Consider the following 13,939-nt stretch of genomic DNA (forward strand, 5'->3'; position numbering starts at 1 on the left):
AGGGTTAAAGAAAGGGTGAGACAGGGTCATGGCCAGCTATGTGACCTCTTCTAATTCATGTCCCCCACCCCCAGGCATCTCCTCCACTGTGCCCACCCATTGTGCACCCTGGCATCTGGTCAGAGCTAGCTGCAAACACCAACAGTTGGGAGAAGGCAACCTGGAGCTTGCTGGTAGGAAAGGCTGGAGATCTCATGAGGAGGAGGTGACAACAATGTTACTATGTGCAAGAAAGAAACATGTTGCAAAAAGGGGAAACAGAGGAAAGGGAAGAGACAGAGGAGAAGTGTGACGCCTTAGGAAGTGAGAGGTGCAGAGAGAGAGCCAGCCTCCTGAGAGGAGGGGAACCAGAGACAGAGGGGGAGGGGAATGTGGCAGCAGTACAGGGGGAGGAGGAGGAGAGATACTGGGAGAGTGCTGCCTGTGTGAGTCTGTGTGCTGGGTGCGGCTCCATAGTGCGACATTCTACCCCCCCAACTAGCACCCTAGTGACCCCCCCACTCACATCCAAGGACCTAGGGGGCATTCAAGGATCCCAGCACTGAGAATCCACCATCTCCAGACCCCTCTATCCCTCTCCAAGCTGTGTGCCCCCTCCTCCCACCACCACACTGCACACTTCTCATCTCCTCCCCCCAAACACTTTTAATCCTCCCTTTTAAGATTTTTTTTTTTTAATTCTTTAATTGCTCCTCCTCCTCCAGGAAAAGAAAAGAACAGAATAACCTGCATGAGCAGAGAGAAACTTCATCTGTTATTTCATCTGGAAGTTCTACATTTCTTTTTTTGCTGGGCATTCATCTGGATTGTATTTCTGGGAAAAGCTTCCGAGGAGGGTTTTTTTTTTAAAGGCAAAGCATTATCTTCTATTGGATTGTTTTTAGAAAAAAAAATAGTTTTATTTATTTTTTTAAAAGAGAGAACATAAAGGAAGAAGAATCACGTCTTTGGAACAGGACAAGGTGGGTGCTTGCAGCCTGGTGGCAATCGCTACTTTGTTTCTATAGAGTTTATAGTTTGTGTTTGTTTTGTAAATAGAACGTGGTTATTTGTAAATAATACAGAAATTGTATCCTGATGGCTTATTCCTCGCACTGCGGGTATGTAGAGGCTTGGGATATCATATATGTGGGCATAAGCAAGGGTGGCCATATCATTGGTGCAACCACACAGGGGCCCAAGAGGTAAGGGGGCCCATTTCTACCTCCAAAGCAGGTGGAATTGTGCATTATGATGAGTTATTGGACTGCAAAGGGCCGATATATTGTTCTTGCACAGGGGCCTCTTCTGTCTGTGTCCGCCGGTGGGCACCAGGTAGGTTGGTTCTGTGTCTCGGTTAGGCTAGGGTCACACTGCGTTATGGCGGTACGTTTAACGGACTACGTTACACCGCGGCATAACGCGGTGTAACGTAGTCCGTTAACGCCGCCATTGATTGTAATGGCGAACGCATTGCTAGCGCACGCCCACATAGCGATGTGCCGTCATTTGAGTGACGGACCGCGAACGCTGCTTGCAGCGGCGCTAGCGGGATCGGCAAACGCAATCCCTTTTGGGACATTGCGTTAGCGCAGTCCGTAGCGCTATGCGCTAAACGGACTGCCCTAACGCAATGTGACCCTAGCCTTATGATTTTGGGGAAGCCTCATATCACACGCTCCCATCCTGTTGCGGCCCACTTGTAACGTTTAACATGAAATGCCTCCCTGGCGTTTTGGAAATGAGATTACACTTTTTTAAGAGCTCTATTTGTCCTGAAGCAGTTCACACAAGACAATGGTGAAGTTTATATTCTGGATTTGGAGGTGCAGTAATGGGCTCGTGTGCGGTGCCTCTATTACAATTGCCTTAGTGTTCCTCTGTTATTACAGTCCACATGGTTCTGCCATAATTTTGGTTTTCTCTGTTGATTTATAGATTTTGTGAAGGGCTTTGCTGCTTGGGTAATAGAGATGAGCACAGTGGAGAATGGTTCAATTGTTGTCCAGTTTTTATGATCTGGTTGTTGCAAAACAAGAACTGATGGTGAGATTCTAGATTCGTCACTTTGCAGGTTGCTACCTTTTCCAAGGCCTTGGCTGTCTGTATACATTGGACCCAGTCCACTGTGGTTGTTGCACTGGTGTTGCTTAGCAGGCGAGATCACATATGGTGCGGTAGCTGCTGCACTTTCTGGTGAGCTGTTTTGGGTTTTTTTTGCTGCTGCTGTCATGCTGCAAAATTTTATTGGTTGTAGCATGGCTTCTTGTGTCGCCAAGGAAGACGTGTGATTGCAGATTGGTGCGCTTGTTGTCTGTGTCTATACACGCACCAGCAGTTTCGCAGATCTGCAATGTCTGGGCATGATGTTATATCAAACTACTGATCTATCATGAAAAAAAAAAATCAAAAAAGTGCAAAATGAATTAACTCAGGATGAAAAATGCGGACTCTATTGCATGATCAAGGGTTTGCTGTTGTTTTTTTGATGTATGAAGCTTGGTGTAATGCTGTCAGATGTAATCTGAAGCCATGGAAACTTTTTTTTCCACCTTGTCTATAATTATTGTTCCAATAGAGGCCTGTCAGACTCATACGTGACCTCAGAGAACATACGTGTGCATGTATCTTTATGATGATTTATGCTCCTTTTTTATTCTCGCCTCTTTACCTTTTTTTTTTGAGTTGTAAAGAGACAGTTTTCAACTATATCTGCAGGAGCAGCAGGGGGTAGTAGTCCCCAGATTAATCCCTCTGCCTTGTCTTTACACACAGTGGGGCTCTTTGTTCATTCCAAGACATGCACATCTGAGTCTGGTCCTAATCAGACAACATTATGTCCTACTGACAGTGCCAAAATGTTCAATCCTCATTTTAGACGCAGTGGATCGCACTCCGGGCACAGAGGTTATAGATCACGACTGCATTTATGTATCGGGATATTGCTTCTATATTATGAAGTGGGTGCAGCGAACTATCTGGGGAATTCTGCTGGGTCTAGTGATCCTTGTAACAAGGTCAAACAAGTACATTTATTTATCCAAGGCCATAAACTATTGACATGGAAATGTGCCTGGAGAACCAGTTGTTTGGACTCTGGTGATAAAGTCTGGTCACTTTTGGTGGCTCTGGAGAGACAGCTGGTGTGATCTATAAATGACTACATTCAGGGCCAGCAATATGTCAGCACTGCAGTCCTGCTAGACTCCATGGGATAATGCAGTGGTGGCTAAAGCCTATGTTCATCTTATCAGGCGTAATTCAGCTGCACCATGCCATATACATGTGTAGATCTTAAAGCGAATCTGTCACGGCTGATAAGCATTTCCATCATGAATGATAAAGTCTAGACATCCAGTTTAAAACAATCCTAGAAATATATATATATATATATATATATATATATATATATATATACACACACACACACAGTTAGGTCCATATATATTTGGACAGAGACAACATTTTTCTAATTTTGGTTATAGACATTACCACAATGAATTTTAAACAAAACAATTCAGATGCAGTTGAAGTTCAGACTTTCAGCTTTCATTTGAGGGCATCCACATTAAAATTGGATGAAGGGTTTAGGAGTTTCAGCTCCTTAACATGTGCCACCCTGTTTTTAAAGGGACCAAAAGTAATTGGACAGATTCAATAATTTTAAATAAAATGCTAATTTTTAGTACTTGGTTGAAAACCCTTTGTTGGCAATGACTGCCTGAAGTCTTGAACTCATGGACATCACCAGACGCTGAGTTTCCTCCTTTTTGATGCTCTGCCCAGGCCTTCACTGCGGTGGTTTTCAGTTGCTGTTTGTTTGTGGGCCTTTCTGTCTGAAGTTTAGTCTTTAACAAGTGAAATGCTGCTCAATTGGGTTGAGATCAGGTGACTGACTTGGCCAATCAAGAATATTCCGCTTCTTTGCTTTAATAAACTCCTGGGTTACTTTGGCTTTATGTTTTGGGTCACTGTCCATCTGTAGTATGAAATGACGACCAATCAGTTTGGCTGCATTTGGCTGGATCTGAGCACACAGTATGTCTCTGAATACCTCAGATTTAATTCGGCTGCTTCTGTCCTGTGTCACATCATCAATAAACACTAGTGACCCAGTGCCACCGGCAACCATGCATGCCCAAGCCATCACACTGCCTCCGCCGTGTTTTACAGATGATGTGGTATGCTTTGGATCATGAGCTGTACCACGCCTTCGCCATACTTTTCTCTTTCCATCATTCTGGTAGAGGTTGATCTTGGTTTCATCTGTCCAAAGAATGTTCTTCCAGAACTGTGCTGGTTTTTTTAGATGTTTTTTAGTAAAGTCCAGTCTAGCCTTCTTATTCTTGATGCTTATGAGTGGCTTGCGCCGTGCAGTGAACCCTCTGTATTTACTTTCATGCAGTCTTCTCTTTATGATAGATTTGGATATTGATACGCCGACCTCCTGGAGAGTGTTGTTCACTTGGTTGGCTGTTGTGAAGGGGTTTCTCTTCACCATGGAGATTATTCTGCGATCATCCACCACTGTTGTCTTCCGTGGGCGCCCAGGTCTTTTTGCATTGATGAGTTCACCAGTGCTTTCTATCTTTCTCAGGATGTACCAAACTGTAGATTTTGCCACTCCTAATATTGTAGCAATTTCTCGGATGGGTTTTTTCTGTTTTCGCAGCTTAAGGATGACTTGTTTCACCTACGTGGTGAGCTCCTTTGACCGCATGTTTACTTCACAGCAAAACCTTCCAAATACAAGCACCACACCTCAAATCAATGCCAGGCCACTTATCTGCTTAATTGAGAATGTCATAACGAAGGGATTCCCCACACCTGTCCATGCAATAGCCTTGGAGTCAATTGTCCAATTACTTTTGGTCCCTTTAAAAACAAGGTGGCACATGTTAAGGAGCTGAAACTCCTAAACCCTTCATCCAATTTTAATGTGGATACCCTCAAATGAAAGCTGAAAGTCTGAACTTCAACTGCATCTGAATTGTTTTGTTTAAAATTCATTGTGGTAATTTCTATAACCAAAATTAGAAAAATGTTGTCTCTGTCCAAATATATATGGACCTAACTGTATATTCGTATAAATAGGGCAGCACGGTAGAAGTGGCTCTGGATGTCCAGTGCAAAAGGCCACCAATCCAGTTTATCCTCCAGACTTTCGGACAAAAAAATTTAAGATTCCGCCAGCATCTAATAATCCAACTTTATTGGCACCAGATGTGAACAGCAGTTAGGGGCATGCATGAGTCAATACGTGCTGGACTTGTATCGGTGTCAAACAGATTGGATTATTGGATCTTGGTGCATTCTCTTCATTTTTGCATGTTCAGAGATCCTCTGGATCCTTTTTTTTTCTTTTTTCAACACAATCCTACATCATGCAGTATGGCTGTAGTTCTTCAAATCACCGGCACTTAACATAACACAAGTAGTCGGTCATTTGCATTTTGAGCGTGAGAACTAGAAATTCTAGTCTTTGAGGTAATCTTCCTTCAAATACATTCTCCAAACTTTATCTAAAGACTGTAATTATACCGGCTTCTTCTGTAGGTGGTAAAGCAAGATAATCCCTTCTTAGTTCTATACTGCCAGGACTTGTTGGGCCACTGGCAATGATGCTTTGGGCCGCAGGGGTCCTCGCTAAGGACAGAGGCACATGCACCACCACAATCCATGATCCAGTCTGCCCCAGAGAGCTAGTCTTTCACTACTGATCCCACTGAAAAGAGTAGAGCTTCTTAAATAGTCTTCTATCCTCCGCCTTCCATGTACCCCGCCAGTCCTCTGTCATTAACATCGGCTTGGAGTGTCAGGTGGCCACTGCAGCCAGTCAGCAGACACTATTTGTTAGAGTGGAAAAGGCTGGTTTGGAGGGAAAAGTGAAGGCTGCAGCCCATCAGTGACTGCTGGTAGACTCCAGAAGTGACGTCATATTCTAATGTCATGCCACATGACTGCCTGGAAACACCGCTCCGACAGACCTGGAATGGGCCCATTTCGGGAGGAGAGTATGAGTTTCATCTGGGGCACTTTAGCATTTAAGAAGGGGTTACCCAAGAGTTCAGAACCTCTTTAAAGAAAGGGAGCCTTCACTCTAAACTAAGTAAAGAGTCAGATCTGTTGATAAATCACACATTTGCAGCATATGATTGTATCTCTTAAAATGGCCTCCTGCGGCACCTTTCCAACAATAAGAGGGCACAGTTTGCAAAGTACTGAAATCGGAAGTCCAGCACCTCTGTTCACTTCAATAGGAGCCGAGTTTGTGTCTATTCCGGCTCCATACACTATGTACATCCAGCCTCCAGGACTGATAATAACCTATACCTGGATCTACAGTGCCTGACTATCATGAACGAGCATTCACAAGAACGCTTGTTTCCCTATACTGTTAACTGGCTGCCAATTGCCCGACAAACTAACAAAATGCTGGTTCGTTAGGTGAAATGATTTCTAGGCAGGCTTAAAAAAAAATCCTTGTTCTCTGCAGCACATCGTCCTGCGTAAACATGACGTGCTGTAGGGACCGATTACAACGATCTATGATTTAAAAGGCTGTTAAAGGGCCACCAATCAGCTACCTGTGTAACACCGCAGTTGGGTCTTGTAAACCTACCTTAAAGGGAACCTGTCACCCCCAAAATCGAAGGTGAGCTAAGCCCACCGGCATCAGGGGCTTATCTACAGCATTCTGTAATGCTGTAGATAAGCCCCCGATGTAACCTGAAAGATGAGAAAAAGAGGTTAGACCAGGGGTGGTCCTGGTTCGTTTCGGGTCCGATGAGTGTCATGGTCCGGTCCGGGGCCTCCCATCTTCTTACTATGACGTCCTCTTCTTTGTCTTGGCATACTTTGTCTGTCCTGTTGAGGGCAGAGCAAAGTACTGCAGTGCGCAGGCGCCGGGAAAGGTCAGAGAGGCCCAGCACCTGCGCACTGCAGTACTTTGCTCTGCCCTCAACAGGGCAGACAAAGTGCCCTGGAGCCGCAGCGTGAAGACAAGAAGATGACATCATAGTAAGAAGATGGGAGGCCCCGGACCGCGACGCCCATCGGACCGCCCGCCCAGGTGAGTATAATCTAACTTTTTCGCATCTTTCAGGTTACATCGGGGGCTTATCTACAGCATTCCAGAATGCTGTAGATAAGCCCTTGATGGCGGTGGGCTTAGCTCACCTTCGATTATTGGGGTGACAGGTTCCCTTTAAGGATTGGCTGATCAATATGTCAATCCCAGAAACCTATTAAAGAATGGTTCTCATGGATTTTGATAAATTTTATTTGAAATAACCTTTAGGCCAACCTCACACATCTGCGTTTGCAGTACTTGTGGTATCTGTTTTTTTTCACAGATCCCAGACGTACCCTTTATAACCTATGCTGCTCTGCACATGTCCGTGTTATATGGGCCTTGTGTCCTTACAAAAAACACAGCACAGATGATCGGGGCCAATACAAGTCTATGGATCTGTGAAAAACCCGTACAGCACAGGATGGCGTCAGTGTAGGGCCTGATTGCTGCGCGTCATTAACGTTTGCAAAGTACAGGAGAAGCTTTGTCATTTCATTATTTCTTTATCCATCCTTGAAAAACACCGATGGTAAAAACATGCACTTGGATGACGTTCTGATCCAATGCACTGATGACACCGGTTCCAGTTTCTCACATACGTGTTTTGCATAGACTTGTGTAGGAGGCCGTGGGTGCCGTGTGATTGGGAGCGTGGTCATGTACATCAGGCCTTGGCTTTCAGATACTGGGCCAACTCCTCACCACGTTCCTTTTATCCGTGCGTTCCTTTATCCCTACGTTCCTTTATCCCTACGTTCCTTGGTCTCTCTGCCGCTATGATTGTTTTGTAGGTCACTGTTGCCTTTACTTGTTGACTCAGGTTATTTCTCATCATATAACCTGGTGCTGTTCTTTATGATAATTTGTGAATATTAATGAATGCGCTTTCTCCGGTACGAGAGCCACGATTGACTATGATAATATTCCAGAATCAGGAGAGGTGATCACAATGCCCGCCTGGTGATTCAGCTCATCGCTATTCAGCCTTTTTCCAATTCCTGTAAACTTTCTGAAATCCGTCTTTTATCCTTATTGTTTGGAACATACATTACCGGTTAATCTCTTATTATGGTGGAAAGGTCTTAGGTTCCTTAAAGAAGAACTCCGGTAAATCATAGGCTGGAGTATTGCCAGTCTCCTCACCCACGCTGCTCATGAGATTTGTTCATGTGTCCTATCGGCAAGAAATAGGAAAGCAACAAAGAATGTTCCCTACTTTATACAAAAGAAGAAAACCAACTGCTTTGTGAATCCAACCTTACTTGTGTTCGGTCACCTAGTTACTTCTGTGGACATGAAGAACCTCAGGTGCTCAAGGGTTGCCTCTTCGCCATTGCCCTGGGCTGTTGTTGACAGGCTGCAGACAATCACTTTGTTCATGCTGAGCACCTCAGCATCACCACTGAATGATTTGCTGCAGTGGTCACATGTGCTGTAGTCTTGACAAGACTGGGGGCAGTGGTGGAGAATCCACAATGAACATGACTGGTCCACAATACCTGCCAATCGCGGTACAGATATCAGTCGCAACATCGCCGGCCTTCTCGCCTCCCAGTTCAGAAGTGAGAATACCCCCTTCACTGATAAACATTATACAGTTAAGTCCATATATATTTGGACATAGACAGCATTTTTCTAATATTGGTTATAGACATTACCACAATGAATTTTAAACAAAACAATTCAGATGCAGTTGAAGTTCAGACTTTCAGCTTTCATTTGAGGGTATCCACATTAAAATTGGATGAAGGGTTTAGGAGTTTCAGCTCCTTAACAATAAGGATAAAGGACGGATTTCAGAAAGTTTACAGGAATTGGAAAAAGGCTGAATAGCAATGAGCTGAATCACCAGGCCGGCATTGTGATCACCTCTCCTGATTCTGTAATATTATCATTGCCAACAAAGGGTTTTCAACCAAGTACTAGAAATGAACATTTTATTTAAAATTATTTAATCTGTCCAATTACTTTTGGTCCCTTTAAAAACAGGGTGGCACATGTTAAGGAGCTGAAACTCCTAAACCCTTCATCCAATTTTAATGTGGATACCCTCAAATGAAAGCTGAAAGTCTGAACTTCAACTGCATCTGAATTGTTTTGTTTAAAATTCACTAAAAACTAAAATTAGAAAAATGTTGTCTCTGTCCAAATATATATGGACTTAACTGTATATGGGGGCTGCCAACCTCTCATTCCCATTATTTCTTATACCTGTGTTTATTTGCATGGGGCAGCACGGTGGCTCAGTGGTTAGCATTGTTATTTTGCAACGCTGGGATCCATCTACAATGAGTTAGTATGTTCTCCCCATGTTTGCGTGGGTTTTCTCCGAGTTCTCCGGTTTCCTCCCACACCCCAAAGACATACTGATAGGGAATCTAGATTGTGAGCCCCATCGGGGACAGTGATGATAACGTCTGTAAAGCGCTGTGGGATTAATGGCGCTGTATAAGTGAGTAAAATTTTCTTTGTTGGTCAGATTGGATCCAAATCTCCCCATCTGACCTTCTCATTTCCCCTTTGTTGTTTTGCAGTGTCACGGCCATGGTGCATGGTGTAGAGCCCGGCAGCTCACTCCTGTCCCTAAGGTCCCCGGCCTTGGTAGCTAGTGACTACTTCCATAACTATAGATTATGTATAGCGACACAGAAGATGTGGTTATTTCCTGTACTGGTTTCTGCCGGCAGCTGGGGGCACACGGGGGGGACCGAAGATCACATGTGGCTCTCAATTTACTTTTTAAGGAACATGGAAAAACTAGAATCTGTATGAAAGTGTCTCCATTTCTATATGTTATACTACAGAACTAGACTTGCACCAGTAATGGGGCTCCAATGTGACATCCCCCCAGAGCAGGATCTGAAGAGTTGGAAAATTAAATTATTTTAAAGGGATTTCCATGGCTGACATTCATAGCCTATTAGTGATGAGCGAACGAGCTGGGATTGAGGTGTTATCTGAGCATGCTCGGGTGCTAATAGAGTGTCTGTGGCGAGCTCGAAAAATAATTTTGAGTCCCGTGCCTGCATGTCTCGCACATGCATGGATTGCCTAAGCTTATCCGAGCACAATCACTCGTCATCACTATAGCCTATCTCTAGGAAAGGCTATCCTTATCGGATCCATGGGGGGTTGACTCCCGGTGCCCCCATAATTGGCTGTTTGAAGGTACCATCCAGGCTTCTCAGGCACAGCCGTGTTCTTAGTAGTGGATATGCCAAGTACTGGAATGGGACTGATCTGAAATACCCGGCACAGGGACTCCATACCTTGTATAGTAGTGCAGGGTAAATGCTGATGGGGACCCCCAGCTTGTTAAAGTGCTGCAGCCCCTTTAATCAGTTGGTAGGTGAGGGTGCCTGGGCTCTGACTTCTACCTCTAATCTTGAGGTTCTGATTTGAGGATAGGTGATCAATGTTAAAGTAATTAAAAAAGAAAAGTTTAATCCACATGCAACGCTGCGTTCCTTTTCTGCAGGTATCTGCGCCTAAATTACTTACGTTTTCTCCGATGAATTTTCTGAACTTTTAGTTGCAGGTTTTTGTATTGCAGGAACGCTGGGATTCTGCTATTACCAACGCAACTGTGTTTTTACCATTTTTGATCAGGATTGCCATAGAAGAGTATAGGGAGGAAAATCTCCCAAAACGTATCAAAGTTGGCACGGGTTTTCATGAAACCACATTCACTTTGCTAGATTTGTTACTGTATTTGTTCTCATTGAGTATTTGCAGCCGATTTTTTTTTTTTTGTGTGTTGGCAGGAAAAAACGCTGCGTAAAATACTTTCCATTTTGACCAAGCCTTTTTTTTTTTTTTTTTGCATTTTAAATTGAATTTTTTCCCCCCATTCATGAGTGAAAAATGCTACAAGAACTGACATACTGCAGAATTGAAAAAACACTTTGGTGGATTCAAATCTGCAAGGAAAAAATAACCAGCGTGAGGTTTCAGAAGTGTAATCTTCTGCACAGTGAAATTCAGCGTGTACTCCATGTGTGAACACGGCCGTCATTGTCCTATACGTATTCCATGAGTGCCGTAGAAGAAGACACCGACCTCCGGGAGAGCCGTCGCCTGTTTATCAGTGCCCTGTTGTTGTGGCATTTGCTCCCGTAGCTGATCGCCCTGGTGCCCTCTGTGTCACATCTTGCTGGGTTTGCAGCCTCGACACATTCTGATCACCTGTGTGATGACTTGTTTTATTTTGCAAGTAATTTTCCTTCCCTTGCACTTGTTCATAACATCTTGCAGTGTGAACAGTATGGTTCCTCTTTTTTTGTGCTGTATTTGTTTATTTTGGGGTTGTCTACTTGGTCGTTTACTGATTCTAGTACTTGTCTGGGTTTTTTTTTTCCTATACACGGGCTTCACATTTGTATTGCATGAGAATTTACTAATTTGATAAATAACTTAACTATTAAATATTTGTAATATATTAAAGGGAATCTGTCAGCAAGTTTTTGCTATGTAATAGAAACTGGGCAGAGACCCTGATTCCAGCTATATATCACTTACTAGGCTGCTTGGTACAGTTTTAATACGGTAGAATCTCTACTTTCTTTGTTGCTAATGTAGCAGTGCTCAGAATGCTGAGCTGTGTATAACCCCGCCCACACCACTGATTGGCAGCTCCCTGTATGCACTGCCAATTAGTGGAGGGGGGTGTAGTCAAACAGTAGCTGGACTGGCTTGCAAGTGACACCTAGTCCTCTAGTGATAAATTCTTGCTGATAAAACAATTATTGTATTGAAACTACAGCACACAGCCCAGTAAGTGACACATCCCTGGAATCCGGCTCTCAAGCCCTACGTTATGCTGCTCTCTGATTTAAATAGCAAAAACTTTGTGACTGATTCCCTTTAAAGCACCTGTTCAGTACTGTTATTCTCTGGGGGGTCCAGTCCCTAAATTGCTCCCTCCACCGACTGTGCAAACCAAGGGTCAAGAGAGGTCACCATATCCTTGAGGGCAAGCAGAGTGATGTATGGGCTCAATAGAAAGTCTGTGGCTCCATACACCACTCTTCTTGAGCTGAAGTATAGGCTGAGCGCTCTGATTCCTTTGGTCTGAGCAGTCAGTGGGGGTCTCGCACCCATATTGTTTTGGATTTATTTGTCCTGTATTGTGTGATTGCACACATGGACAAGGTAGGACGACTTATTTGGGATTTTCCTGTCCTAAATATTACTGATATAGTGATTTGAGGATCATCACTGATTCTAAAAATGGACGATGCAGAAGCCAAAGAGTGATTACTTTCCCTGTGAACACCTTTACCTGCCACATGTACCATGAATGAGTCCAGTAAGTTTGGAAGAAGAATGGATCCAATATCTGCAGAGATGGTGTATATGCCTACAGGAGGGGCCTAGGAGGAGAGTGGGGCCGAAAAGACATGAGCGACCCCCCCCCCACCGGTCATGTATTTCACAATGCATTGGTTTTGTTCTGCTCACGTTTCAGGTTAGGCACATATTTTATTTCATTTCCGCTTTCTTAGTTTATCCTGTAGAAGAACTGGCTCTCCTAGGTTCACAATTTCATCCACCAGTCACATGGGCTCAATTTGACCAACTGCAATTTTCGACTGACTTGATTTTCTCTAGTATTAAAGGGAATCTGTCTGCAGGTTGTTTCCACTTAATCTGAGATCCGCATGATGTAGGGGCAGAGAACTTGATTCCAGCGATGTGTCACTTACTGTGTAACCTCTACCCCCACCGATGATTTATGCCTATGCACAGTATACACTGAAAGCGGCCAATCAGTGGTGTGGCCGGGGTTATACACAGCTCAGCATTTAAAGAACTGGTAGATCTGCAGCAGAGAAAACAGCAAGTAGCCCAATAAGTAACAAATCGCAGGAATCGGGGTGACAGATTCCCAATCACCGCCACATTTACGCTCGATTGCTCCCATAGCTGAGAGAATGCGACCAGAGCAATGGAGACTATGATACTCTCAGCCATGTGTAAATCAGGGTGGGAGTGCACAGGGGTGTCACTTCAACGGAACAATCCCAGTGCACAGACACGCCCCAGTGCACAGACACGCCCCAGTGCACAGACACGCCCCAGTGCACAGACACGCCCCAGTGCACTTCCACTCTGTTTTGCATTCGACTTCTACACTAACTCTGTAATGACACATCAGATCTCTAGAAAAAAAAGTATCTACTGTAGTCTTATTTGTGGACGTCATATTACTACGTCCATAGGAAAAAACATTTACTATCCTGGAGCAAAGTAAGAAATGTGCTTAGAAATTTGCTGCAGGTGCCCAACTTTTTGGGTTATTTCTTGTTTTGTAATATACTCGTACACAGAGCAATTAACTCCACTTGTTTATCCAGCAGACAAGGAAAGCTGTCCAGCGGATCTGTCGTCTGGGTGACCTGTTTCCTCACCGGCTAGTAGGTCATGAGTTTATTTTAGTGACTCCGCTATCTGATGCTGCATGATGTTCTGTGCTACCGGAAATCCATTCTGTCTTGCTGAGAAAAAAAATAAATTAGAAATAATAATTGTGAATCTGTATATATAATATTACCCATATATACACTACCATCTTATGTGCATATCCACCTATAGAGCTCCCCAAAGCTTTGCTGATGTAAGAAACAAAACATGAGTCTGGTTTTCTTTTATTTGGTTCGTTCCCCCTCCCCAAAGGTGAGCAACACCAGATGTCTGTTACCCCCAAAATTCAGTCAACCTAGATCCATGTTCTCGCCTATGTATGTTACAGGTTTCTCCTCCACTTGACATGTCCCCCCTCGCCTATATATTCTGGCCTATGTGTGTGTTATAGGTTTCTCCTCCACTTGACATGTCCCTCCTCGCCTATATATTCTGGCCTATGTGTGTGTTATAGGTTTCTCC

The 13,939-nt window shown here is 44.0% G+C and overlaps 1 protein-coding gene across 4 annotated transcripts in view; it reads left to right on the top strand.

Moving 5' to 3' along the window:
• Positions 1-391: 391 nt before the first annotated feature.
• The window catches only part of ERBIN (erbb2 interacting protein), a 224,618-nt gene continuing 211,070 nt past the window's right edge, over positions 392-13,939 (top strand). For 2 of the 4 annotated variants that reach the window (XM_069749537.1, XM_069749549.1), the window contains exon 1: positions 398-962. The gene's annotated coding sequence lies outside the window, so the exon portion shown is untranslated. Of the gene's footprint in view, positions 963-13,939 lie in introns of all 4 variants that reach the window. The other 2 variants (XM_069749531.1, XM_069749540.1) reach the window with 2 other exon arrangements.

Source organism: Ranitomeya imitator, chromosome 1 (assembly GCF_032444005.1).
Source record: "Ranitomeya imitator isolate aRanImi1 chromosome 1, aRanImi1.pri, whole genome shotgun sequence".
Taxonomy (NCBI): domain Eukaryota; kingdom Metazoa; phylum Chordata; class Amphibia; order Anura; family Dendrobatidae; genus Ranitomeya; species Ranitomeya imitator.